Source organism: Saccopteryx bilineata, chromosome 1, assembly GCF_036850765.1.
Source record: "Saccopteryx bilineata isolate mSacBil1 chromosome 1, mSacBil1_pri_phased_curated, whole genome shotgun sequence".
Taxonomy (NCBI): domain Eukaryota; kingdom Metazoa; phylum Chordata; class Mammalia; order Chiroptera; family Emballonuridae; genus Saccopteryx; species Saccopteryx bilineata.
The window spans coordinates 355,987,626-356,000,357 of record NC_089490.1 but is presented as its reverse complement, the minus strand read 5'-3'; the positions used below and the strand labels follow the sequence as shown (position 1 = coordinate 356,000,357).

General features: G+C 43.0%; 1 protein-coding gene and 1 non-coding gene across 4 annotated transcripts in view; both read right to left on the bottom strand.

The window, feature by feature from the left end:
* The window catches only part of ZNF143 (zinc finger protein 143), a 62,331-nt gene extending 49,887 nt beyond the window's left edge, over window positions 1-12,444 (bottom strand). For all 3 annotated transcript variants that reach the window (XM_066250926.1, XM_066250928.1, XM_066250927.1), the window contains exon 1: window positions 12,349-12,444. The gene's annotated coding sequence lies outside the window, so the exon portion shown is untranslated. The remainder of the gene's footprint in view (window positions 1-12,348) is intronic.
* Window positions 67-201, bottom strand: LOC136321236 (small nucleolar RNA SNORA52). Its single transcript, XR_010728513.1, has one exon. It is a non-coding gene; the product is annotated as a small nucleolar RNA SNORA52 (small nucleolar RNA).
* Window positions 12,445-12,732: the final 288 nt, after the last annotated feature.

Below are 12,732 nucleotides of genomic sequence, written 5' to 3'. Positions count from 1 at the left end.
TGGAAACCACAAATTTATATTCTTTACTCTTTTTTTTTCTCCCCCCTTCCCCATGCCCGTCCTTCAGAGTGTCTAGAAATGCCCATGGCATGAGCCCACTGAGGCTGCACTCACTTCTCTGGGTGAATCTTCTAAGGTGCTCTGGTCCACAAGCGAAACCTCGCAGGCCACAGGCTGACCAGCAGGGATTAGGTTGGACCATTCTTTAATCTTTTTTAATGTTATAAGCACCCACAGTAATGTTCATTCTGTCCACAGGTGAAAAAAATTGCAAGTGAGGACGCCAATCAAAAACCAATATGGAGTCTGACTGGGTGGTGGAGCAGTGGATAGAGCATCAGACTGGGATGCGGAGGACCCAGGTTTGAGAGCCCGAGGTCGCCAGCTTGAGCAAGGGGTTAGTTGGTCTGCTGAAGGCCCACGGTCAAGGCACATGTGAGAAAGCAATCAATGAACTACTAAGGTGTCGCAATGAAAGGCTGATGATTGATGCTTCTCATCTTTCTCCGTTCCTGTCTGTCTGTCCCTATCTATCCTTCTCTCTGACTCTCTCTGTCTCTGTAAGAAAAAAAAAGAAAGAACCAATATGGAAATATCATAAATAAGTTTTGTTTTTTGTCAAGTATTATTTAATATTTTTCATTAATATTTTAAAACTCTTATAGTCTAGTTTTATATACCTCTTTTATTCCTATTTAAGTATTAAATGCATGAAATAATAAATTACCTTCCAATATATCGTTTTTTACACTTGAAATGGTCATTAGGGCCCTGGCCGGTTGGCTCAGCGGTAGAGTGTCGGCCTAGCGTGCGGAGGAACCGGGTTCGATTCCCGGCCAGGGCACACAGGAGAAGCGCCCATTTGCTTCTCCACCCCTCCTCCGCGCTTTCCTCTCTGTCTCTCTCGTCCCCTCCCGCAGCCAAGGCTCCATAGGAGCAAAGATGGCCCGGGCGCTGGGGATGGCTCTGTGGCCTCTGCCCCAGGCGCTAGAGTGGCTCTGGTCGCAACATGGCGATGCCCAGGATGGGCAGAGCATCGCCCCCTGGTGGGCAGAGCTTCGCCCCTGGTGGGTGTGCCGGGTGGATCCCGGTCAGGCGCATGCGGGAGTCTGTCTGACTGTCTCTCCCTATTTCCAGCTTCAGAAAAATGAAAAGAAAAAAAAAAAAAAAAAAGAAATGGTCATTAGGAAAGAGAAACGGTTGTTAAATTATTTGAATCCCACCATTGGATATATGTGTGTGTGTGCGCACACATACTAGACAATGTGCATGCTTTTAGGGATATAGAGAGGTAAAAAAGAAGTGGTTGTTGCTTTTAGGAAACTCATTCTATGATGGCAGACAAATGAAAACAAGTAATTAAAACAATGTAGTGACTTCCAGTCAAGATGGTGAAGTAGGTAAATTCTGTGCTTGCCTCCCTCAACACCCACATCAAAATTACAACTACCATATTTTTCGCTCCATAAGACACACCTAGGGTTTTAAGGAGGAAAATAAGAAAAAAAATATTCTGAACCAAATGGTATGTTAAAATATTTAATAAAATACCATATTTTTCACTCCATAAGACACATGGGCATTTCCCCCTCCACTTTGGGGGGGGGAGTGCATCTTATGAAGCGAAAAATATGGTAAATTATAGAACAACCACCCTTGAAAACCATCTGAAGGTTAGCTGAACAAAACTCCTGTAACTAAGATTATAAAGGAGAAGCCACAGGGAGACTTAAAAAAACAAAAAAGCCCAAAAACATGGAGGAAAAAGACCCTACAATGATTAAGATAACTTGGCACCTACTAAAATTTCAAATGCACAACCTGGCTGGGTTGCTCAGTTGATTAGAGCGTTGTCCCCATCCTATAAGGTTGTGGTTTGATCCCCAGTCAGGGCACATACAAGTATCAACCAATGACTACATGGATAAGTGAAACAAGAAATTGATGTGTCTGTCTGTCTGTCTGTCTCTCCCTCTCCCTTCCTCTCACTCTAAAATCAATTAATCAATAAAGACTTACTTTATAATAACAAAAATAGTACAGTATAAAAGCTCATTGCCTAACCAGGCGGTGGTGCAGTGGATAGAGCATCAGACTGGGATGCAGAGGACTGAGGTTCGAGACCTCAAGGTAGTCAGCTTGAGCATGGGCTCATCTGGTTTGAGCAAGGCTCCACTAGCTTGAGCCCAGGTCGCTGGCTCAAGCAAAGGGTCACTCGGCCCGCTGTAGCCCCCCCAGTCAAGGCACATATGAGAAATCAATCAATGAACAACTAAGGAACCACAACGAAGAATTGATGTTTCTCATCTCTCTCCCTTCCTGTCTGTCTGTCCCTATCTGTCCCTCTCTCTGATTCTGCCACAAAAAAAAGAAAAAAAAAAGCTCATCAATAAGGACAGGTTAAGTAAATTATAAAACATCCATAAATGAAACATAGAGACAGTAAAAAGAATGGAATGAATCTATATGAAATATTAGAAAACATCTCCAAAATGTATTGTAAATGGGAAAAAGTAAACTGCAGAAGAGTATACAGGGGTCCTTGGATTACGACAGTATCAACATATGACGTTTCAAGTTTACAACCCTCATGTCCATAAAAACTAAAAAAAAAACCGAGAGCTTACACCACTAGCGTTGCACTTATGGACTAACTACATGGGTGAAATAGTTTGGTTGCATGTGGTGGAAGAATATGCAGTATTCTTTTTCTGTGGCTTAGTTGTGTTTTTATGTTCTAGATCAGGGGTCCCTAAACTACGGCCCGCGGGCCACATGCGGCCCCCTGAGGCCATTTATCCTGCCCTCGCAGCACTTCTGGAAGGGGCATCTCTTTCACTGGTGGTCAGTGAGAGGAGCATAGTTCCCATTGATATACTGGTCAGTTTGTTGATTTAAATTTACCTGTTCTTTATTTTAAATATTGTATTTGTCCCCGTTTTGTTTTTTACTTTAAAATAAGATGTGCAGTGTGCATGGGGATTTGTTCATAGTTTTTTTTATAGTCCGGCCCTCCAACAGTCTGAGGGACAGTGAACTGGCCCCCTGTGTAAAAAGTTTGGGGACCCGTTCTAGATTATGATTTTTTTTAAGATTCTTTTTTATTCATTTATTTATTTATTTATTTGGGGGGGGGGGAGAGAAGGGGAGGAGCAAGAAGCATCAACCACCATATGTGCCTTGACCAGGCAAGCCAGGGTTTTTTTGAACCAGCAACCTCAGTGTTTCCAGGTTGACGCTTTATCCACTGCGCCACCACAGGTCAGGCCTCTAGATTATGATTTTACAACGGTGTTAGGATAGGTGATTTAGGCTAGAATGTGTTTTGACTTACACCAAAATTCGAGTTATGTCACTATTGTAGGAACAGAACTGTGTTGTATCCCAAAGACCCTCTGTATATGGTATGATCTGTGTGGAGGTGCAGAAGAAGTCACCTCAAGATGTACCTCAGTGGTATGAACATTATTTTGAGCTAAAGGTAATTTTAGTTTCAGGCTCAAGAAGAATTTGAATTAGTGACCTTGCTCATAATAAGAGATTATTAGAGATAACCTCTTTTGACCTATCTATACTGCAGGACAAACTTCTATTTACTAAATGTCTGTTGATCTTAACATCCTGCAAAGATCCTTTGAAGCCCCCAAGATGCATCACCTTATCCCTAATGTCTTACATACCTCAGTCACCCTGGTTATCTCTGAACTTCTCTTGCATATGTGGGTGTCTGACTCTCTTTTGTATGTGGGCATATGTATTAAATTTGGTTATTTTCTCTTGCTAATATGTCTCATCTGTTTTATTATTAGACCCACAGAACCTTGAGGGTAGAGAAAAGTCTGTTTCTCCTCAATACATGTACTGTACTTGTGTTTTTTAAAAAACACTTTTTTTTTTTAAGTGAGAGTAGTAGAGATAGACTCCCACATGCAACCTGACTGGTAACCAACCAGCAAGCCCCATCTGGGGCTGCTCACAACTGAGCTATTTTTAGCGCCTGAGGTGGAGGCTCCACAGAGTCATCCTCAGCACCTGGGCTAATGTGCTTGAATCAATGGAGCCATGGCTGTGGGAGAGGAGGGAAGAGAAGGGGTAAGAGAGAGAGAGAAAGAAAGAGAGAGCCTGACCTGTGGTGGCACAGTGGATAAAGCATCGACCTGGAAATGCTGAGGTCGCCAGTTCGAAACCCTGGGCTTGCCTGGTCAAGGCACATATGGGAGTTGATGCTTCCAGCTCCTCCCCCCTGTCTCTCTCCCCCCGCCTCTCTGTCTCTCTCTCTCTCTCTCTCCCTATCTCTCTCCTGTCTAAAATGAATAAATAAAATTAAAAAAAAAAAAAAAAAAAAAAGAAAGAGAGAAAGGGGGAGGAGGGAGAAGCAGATAATCACTTCTCCTATGTGCCGGGACAGGGAATCAAATCCAGGACTTCTTTTTTTTTTTAATATTTTATTTATTTATTTTTTAGAGAGAGAGGAGTGAGAGAGAGACAGAGAGAGAGAGAAGGGGGAGGAGCAGGAAGCATCAACTCCCATATGTGCCTTGACCAGGCAAGCCCAAGGTTTCGAACCGGCAACCTCAGTGTTCCAGGTCGACGCTTTATCCCACTGCACTCCACAGGTCAGGCCCACGACTTCTACACGCTGGGTCAATGCTCTATGACTGAGGCAACTGGCCAGGGCCAAAAAATACATTTTTATATGTATTTTAAAAATACATATTTTTTAACATTGTTTAACATTTTAATTGTATTTTTGAACATTTAAAATAATTTTAAAATATATATAAAAATGTAATTTTTTAATGTATATATATTTAAAAATTCAAGTAATTACCTCCCAGAAATGGAATTAGGAAATGAATGTGGAGTGGGGAAACATTACTTTTTACTGTATACCTTTGATAAATTAAATTTTTTTTTACCATGATTATGTCTGATTATGATTTTTATGATTTAAAAAAATAAAAGTAGTATAAATCAGTGATTTCTCCCCCTTTTTATTGAATGTATTGAAGTGACACTGGAAAACCAGTGGTTTTCAACATTTTTCATCTTATGGCATACAAAAACTAATTATTAAAATTTTGCAACACACCAAAAATATGTATTTTTTTGCTGATAGGACAAAAAAAAAGGTACAATTTTGATTCATTCATATCAGACGGCTATTGTTGTGTTAGCTGTTGTCATTTTTAAAATTTGACCATCTAAGGGAAAAGAGGCCAATGCCCTTGACTAAATAGGTAGTGAATGTTTCGAAAATTCTTGTGGTGCCTGACCTGTGGTGGTGCAGGGGATCAAGTGTCGACCTATAACACTGAGGTTGCTGGTTCAGGGCCCTGCACTTCTCTGGTCAAGGCACATATGGGAGATGATGCTTCCTGCTCCTCCCCCCTTTCTCTCTCGCTCTCCTCTCTAAAGTTAATTAAAAAAAAATAAATAAAAAATTCTTGTGGCACAGTTTGCCACAGCCCACCAGTTGAAAATCACTGCTACAAACATAACATTAATAGAGAAAGCAGCATCTAACATTACCTCAAAGACCAAGATATGTAAATTTGGTCATAAACAGATAACAGTTGGCCTGGCCTGTGGTGGCACAGTGGACAGAGCCCCAACCTGGAATGCTGAGGTCACTGTTTCGAAACCGTGGGCTTGCCTAGTCAAGGCACATATGACAAGCAGACAATTAACAGCTAGAATGAAGCAACTACTTCTCGTTCCCTCCTTACCTCTGTAAAATCACTAAATAAAAATCTTAAGAAAAAAAAGATAAGATTTTCCTAAGGGTAGAAAGAGTAGAAAGGGCAGTTCAAACACAGGGAACAGCTTGTAACTGTCACTGGCCCCTCACTACACTACCCATATCTCAGTCATCACTTGAATCCTACAGTATTTGCTGTTATTAGGCTTGTACTCCAGGTCACTTTGAATTACTAATCACATTTTTATTGTCATAGATTCCAGCTACATTATAGCTTTATAATTTGCTGGTGTGCTATGCATCTGAATCCTGCTCAGCTCCTGGGTAATTAACCTGCTGCTGACCTTCCATGTCCTTTTTTGAAAAAAATGGAAGAACATCCACCTGACAGGGCTGTTGTAAGAATTAATTAAAATAATGTATTTAAAGTCCTTAGCACTCAAGATGGGCTCTTGTGACCATTTTCTTTCTACAGGTGAGAAAAGTGAGGTTTTTATAGAACCTCATTTTTGGCTGAAAAGCTTCTGATTCCTGATACCTAATGTCCTTGTCACCTCCTGTTTTGAAATTTTTTTTTTTTCGCATTTTTCTGAAGCTGGAAACGGGGAGAGACAGTCAGACAGACTCCTGCATGCGCCCGACCGGGATCCACCCGGCACGCCCACCAGGGGCGATGCTCTGCCCACCAGGGGGCGATGCTCTGCCCATCCTGGGCGTCACCATGTTGCGACCAGAGCCACTCTAGCGCCTGAGGCAGAGGCCACAGAGCCATCCCCAGCGCCCGGGCCATCTTTGCTCCAACGGAGCCTTGGCTGCAGGAGGGGAAGAGAGAGACAGAGAGGAAAGCGCGGAGGAGGGGTGGAGAAGCAAATGGGCGCTTCTCCTATGTGCCCTGGCCGGGAATCGAACCCGGGTCCTCCGCACGCTAGGCCGACGCTCTACCGCTGAGCCAACCGGCCAGGGCAAAATTTTTATTTGTATTTATTTCAAGACTTTATTCATTTTAGAGAAGAGAGATGAGAGAGAGAGAGAGAGAAAAGAAGGGGAGGAGCAGGAAGCATCAACTCCTATATGTGACTTGACCAGGCAAGCCCAGGGTTTCGAACCGGTGAACTCAGCATTACAGGTCGATACTTTATCCATTGTGCCCCCACAGCTCAGGCTTATTTATTTATTTTTTATTCTTTAAGTGAGAGAAGGGGAGACAGAGACAGACCCTCGCATATGTCCTGACGGAAACCCACCTGGCCACCTATCTGGGCCAAAACTTGAGTCAACCGAGCTATCCTGTGTTGAGGCTGATGCTTGAACCAATTGAACCACTGGCTGTGAGAGGGGAAGAGAGAGAAGGGGGAGAGGGAGGGGAAGAGAAGCAGATGGATGCTTCTCATGTTTGCCCTGACCGGGGATCGAACCTGGAACATTCACATGCCGGGCAGACACTCTACCCACTGAGCCAACTGGCAAGTCTTTAACTTATACATCCAATATGTGCACTTGACTATAAGCCTTCTAAGGTATATACTATGTCCTCTAGGTCTCCAAAATTTTGACTCCTAAGATTATATGTTCAATAAATAATTAGTTTAACATACCTCATGTTGCCGAGTGCTTTACAATTGTCCTCCATTATTTACATCCAACCAGGCTGACCTTCTAGTTCCTAGTACACACCTAACTCTTCCTGTTTTTGCACATATTGTCCAGTGTCACCTCTTATCTGAAACAGCCATTCCACCACCATCTCCTTATCACAGAACTCTCCTTCATAGGAGAATTTCACTTATCTAAAAGAAATTTTCTTGAGAGACACAGACGGAAGAGAGATGAGAAACATGAACTCATAGTTGCAGCACTTTAGTTGTTCATTGATTGCCTCTCATACATGCCTTGACAGGGGGGCTCTAGCTGAGCCAATGACCCCTTGCTCAAGCCAGCAATCTTGAGTTTCAAGTCAGTAACCACTGGATGAGCCTATGCTCAAACCTGCAACCTCGGGGTTCTGAACTTAGGTCCTCAGGTCCTAGGCCGACTGCACCACTGCCTGGTCAGGCTCTTATCAGAATTTCCAACTGAACTTTGCAAGTTCCACTGAGCATCGGACTGAGATGCGGACAACCCAGGTTCGAGACCCTGAGGCCACCAGCTTGAGCGTGGGCTCATCTAGTTAGAGCAAAGCTCACCAGCTTGGACCCAAGGTCGCTGGCTCGAGCAAGGGGTTACTCGGTCGGCTGTAGCCCCACAGTCAAGGCACATATGAGAAAGCAATCAATGAACAATTAAGGTGTCACAACAAAAAACTAATAATTGATGCTTCTCATCTCTCTCCGTTCCTGTCTGTCTGTACTTGGCTATCCCTCTTGACTCTGTCTCTGTAAAAAAAAAAACAAAAAACTGTATCATTCTAAAGGTCCCCATCTGTCTTACTCACCCTTGAATTGCTAGAGCCTGCAGTATATTTTAAAAGTTAAAGCCCTGGCTGGATACCTTGGTTGGTAGAGCATCATCTGGAAGCACAGAGGTTGCTGGTTCAATCCCCAGTCGGGGCACATATAGGAACAGACTGATGTTCCTGTCTCTCTCAACTTCTTACCCTCTCTCTAAAATTAGTAAAAAATAAACATAAAAAATTTAAAGAGGTGGGTACTTGGTAGGTTACTGAGTAACTCAGTTGAGACCAGGCTTTTGAACCAGTCATAGGTTCAAGTCCCAGCTTTGCGGCATAATAACTGAACAATTACTCTAAACTTTAGTTGGCTCACTTGCAAAATAGGGATAATAAGTCTAGTATTTGACTTAGGTTTGTAGTGAAGGTAGTAAGTTCATAATATATGTAAGCCACACAACAAATCATTCAATCCAGTGCCTAGTCAGTGGTATTTTTTATTTTGTATTTATTGATTGAGAGAGAGAGAGAGAGAGAGAGAAGAAAGAGAAGAGAGAGAGACAGGAATATTGATCTATTTCTGTATGTGCCCTGACCCAGCACTGAACTGTCAAAAAATATGCTTGGGAATGAAGCTTTTAACCAACCAAGCTATCCGGCCAGAGCTAAATTTTTTTTTTTTTTTAAGAGAGAGCCAGACACAGACAGAAAGGAAGAGAGATGAGAAAAGCAACTCATGTTGTGGCACTTTAGTTGTTCATTGATTGCTTTCTCATATGTGCCTTGTCTGGGGGGCTCCAGCTGAGCCAGTGACCTTGGGCTTCACGCTAGCGACCATGGGGTCATGTCTATGATCCCAAGCTCAAGCCGGTGACCCCATGCTCAAGCTGGTGAACCCTCACTCAAGCCGGATTAGCCGGCACTCAACCTCAGGGTTTTGAACCTCGGTGTCCCATAGATGCTCTATCCACTGCACCACTGCTTGTTTGGGTTAAAATGGTACTTTAAGTACAAAAAAATGTCTTTTGGAGATAAATGCCTATGTCTATACATTAATGGACAAGTTATTCCCACAGGATGCAGAGTTCCCACTGCAGCAGTTTTAAACTGGGTTTAGATTTATGGAAAAGTATGAAGAAAGGTTTCTGTTCTTTTCAAACTTTTCTCTCCTATGAGGGAGAGGGAGATTTCTCCGTTTAAATTCATCTTAAAAATAAAATCATTTTGCCTGACCAGGCAGTGGTGCAGTGGATAGAGCGTAGGTCTGGGATGCAGAGGACCCAGGTTCGAGACCCCGAGGTCGCCAGCTTGAGCGCGGGCTCATCTGGCTTGAGCAAAAGCCCACCAGCTTGAATCCAAGGTCATTGGCTCCAGCAAGGGGTTACTCGGTCTGCTGAAGGCCCACGGTCAAGGCACATGAGACAGCGGTCGATAAAAAATTAAGGTGTTGCAACGCGCAATGAAAAACTAATGATTGATGCTTCTCATCTCTCTCCGTTCCTGTCTATCTGTCCCTGTCTATCCCTCACTCTGACTCTCTGTCTCTGTAAAATAAAAAAAAATAAAAAATAAATAAAATAAATACAGGTTTGATGCAGGAAAAACAAGTGTGTATAAATATTAAAAAAAATAAATAAATCATTTTGATGGACAGTACAATAAAGTTTCAAACATTTTCTCACAAATTAAGCATAGAAAGGAGCAATGACACATGCAACCCAATTCTTTAAAATCATCACTGTGTCCTGAAATAAAGCCAGGAGCAAAGACTCAGAACTAAGTGAAACCTCAGATTAAATAAAAAACAGCCCGACCTGTGGTGGTGCAGTGGACTTCGACTGCTGAAGTTGCCGGTTTGTAATGCTGGGCTTGCCCAGTCAACGCACATATGGGAAGCAACTACAAGTTGATGCTTTCCACTTCTCTCCCTTCTTTCTCTCTCAAAAATTAATGTAAAAAAAGTAGAAAAACCAAAAACCCAAACAAAAGCTAGATTAAAAACTCCAAAACCAGCCTGACCTATGGTGGCACACTGGGTAGAGTGTTGACCTGTAACCCTGAGGTTGCTCGTTCAAAACCCTGGGTTTGCCCCGTCAAGGCACTTATGGGAGTTGATGCTTTCTGCTCTTTCCCCCTTCTGTCTTTCCTCTCTAAAATGAATAAAAATAATTTTTAAAAAAACATCAAAATTGAATACTGTAACGATGAAAACCTCAGGACTCAGAAAATGCTCCTCATTTGATCATAAACTGCACATACATTTTAATAACAGCTGAAGTAATAGTAGAGGCACAATTTCCCCAATCCAGGAAGGTCATCTTTCCATGAAGAACACAATGAATCCTTACTCCGCAGCAATATCTCAACTTGCAGCAAAGGGCTATGGACATTTTGCAAAATCATGTATCTGATAAAAGACTTTTATATAAAGACCTCTTAAAACTCAATAAAAAGATGAACAATCCAATTAAAAATGGGGAAAAGATAAAAATTAACATTTCTTTAAAGAAGATATACAAATGGCCAATAAGCACATAAAAAAATGCTCAATACCACAGCCGTTGAAAAATACAAATTTAAAATTGCTAAAATATAGCATTTCATATCCACTAAAATGGCTACCATCAAAAAGATTGATAGTGTTGACAAAGACACGAAGACATGGGACTGTTCACACACTGCTGGAAGGAACGTAAAACGGTGTAGTCATTTTGTGTAACAATTTGACAGTTCCTCAAAAAGTTGAATGTTGTTACCAACCATATGACCAAGAAATTCTACTCAGAGGAATATATATCCAGGAGAAATGAAAATATTATGTCCACACAAAAACTTATACATAATGTTCAAAGCAGCATTACGCAAAACAGACCAATGGTGGAAACCACCCACACATCCATCAACAGATGATGGATAAAACATGTTATGTTCATTCATGGAAAAACTGGCAATAGAAAGAAATGGAAGTACCTGTATTGATAATGCTATGACATGAAGGAATCCTACAAAATTATGCTAAGTGAAAGAAGCCAGTCACAAAAGCCCACAAACTGGAAGTTCATGTGAAATATTCAGAACAGGCAAATCTGCAGATTTAGTGGTTGGAGAAGGAGTGAGGGGTTAAAGGGAATGGGAAGTAACTTAACGGGTAGTTTCTTTTTGGACTCGTGAACATATACTGATATTTTAAAGTTGATGATGGTGAGGGTTGCACAACTGAAAATACCAAACCAACTTAATTACACAATTTTAAACGGGTGAATTGTAAGGTACGTGAATTATTAAAAAATAAAGGGGAAGCTATGGACTTCTCAAAATACACCTGAATTAAAAACCTTATCACCTATTCTCTTACTAAACATTTAACAATGAACTTCAACTATTAAGCAGACCACAATCTCCAACCTACAATTTTTCACATCCCACCATGATATACCAGCTAATTACACTTCCAAAGCAAAGGCTTCAGTTGATTTTAAACAAATAATGGGCTTAACAATGGTATCTTCCCCCCTACTTTTTGCTTAATTTTGTTAACGTGGAATGAAAAAGTTAGTTTAAAAAAGCGTAAGAGGGAATAAAAATTGGTTCACGTTTCACAATAAGACGTTACAAAACAACTGAAGGACTCGTTAACTCTTTAGCCAAAACTGACAAAAAGAGTAAAATTGACAATTTCTAATAACATTCGGCGTTCGGCCTCAGTGACCTAAATTTTTTTCTAAAAAGTGGGAGGCACAGGTAATCTGTGCATGATCTTGGCGGGTGAGAGGAAATTCCAGGTGCGTTCTTCAGGTGGGGTCCGAGCGAGCCCAGGCCGGCGCCACTGATCGGGCCCGGTGCGGACCGTGGCCCGCGGTCTCAGCCGGAGGAGCTTCGCCACGGGAGCGCCTGGGGACCAGCTCCGCGAGGAGGTCCAGCCGAGAGGCGCCACCAGGCTCCCGAGGGCTTACACCCTCCCGTCCCTCTCCTCTGCGGTCCCCAGAGAGGAACAGGCGGGGCACGGCGCGCAAAGACAACGGAGAAGGGGGGGGGGCGTCCTAGGCGAGAAAAGCTCGGCGGCCCCACAGCGGCGGCCGCGGGTTATTAATAAACTCCGCTTCTGCCTAGGCGCCGCTGCCGCGACCGGCCGTAAAATCAGAAAGGCCTGCGGCGGAAGCTGAGCAGCCGGAATCAGGGCCGAGGCCCGCGCCGCCGCACTAAGGGCGGTGGCCGGGCGGAGAATAATGCACACTGGGTAAAAACACATTTATATACGAACCTCCGAGAAAATTTTCCAACAATTCCTTCGTCCGACCACCATGCACCAGGACAGGAAACAGCCGCCCGGCCCCCAGGCCCCGCAACCCGCATACTCGGTCTGAAGCCCGCCCCTAGCCTCCATTGGGCTATCGCTACGTCACTCATTGATGCTTCCTGCTTGCCATTGGCTTAAATTTAGGTGACGCGAGAGAACAGCTTGTATACGCCCCGTTTTCGTGACGCCATGGCTTAAAGCCAGCGCCTGAGTGGCTTGCCTAAAGTGCGGAATCAAAGTTCCTGTGTCTGAGTGGTTGGCAGAACCGCTCATCCCAGACCGACTCCGCCTAGCTAACAAATGAATTATGCCGATTCAGGGGCCCCAGCGGGAGACGCCATTTTGTAG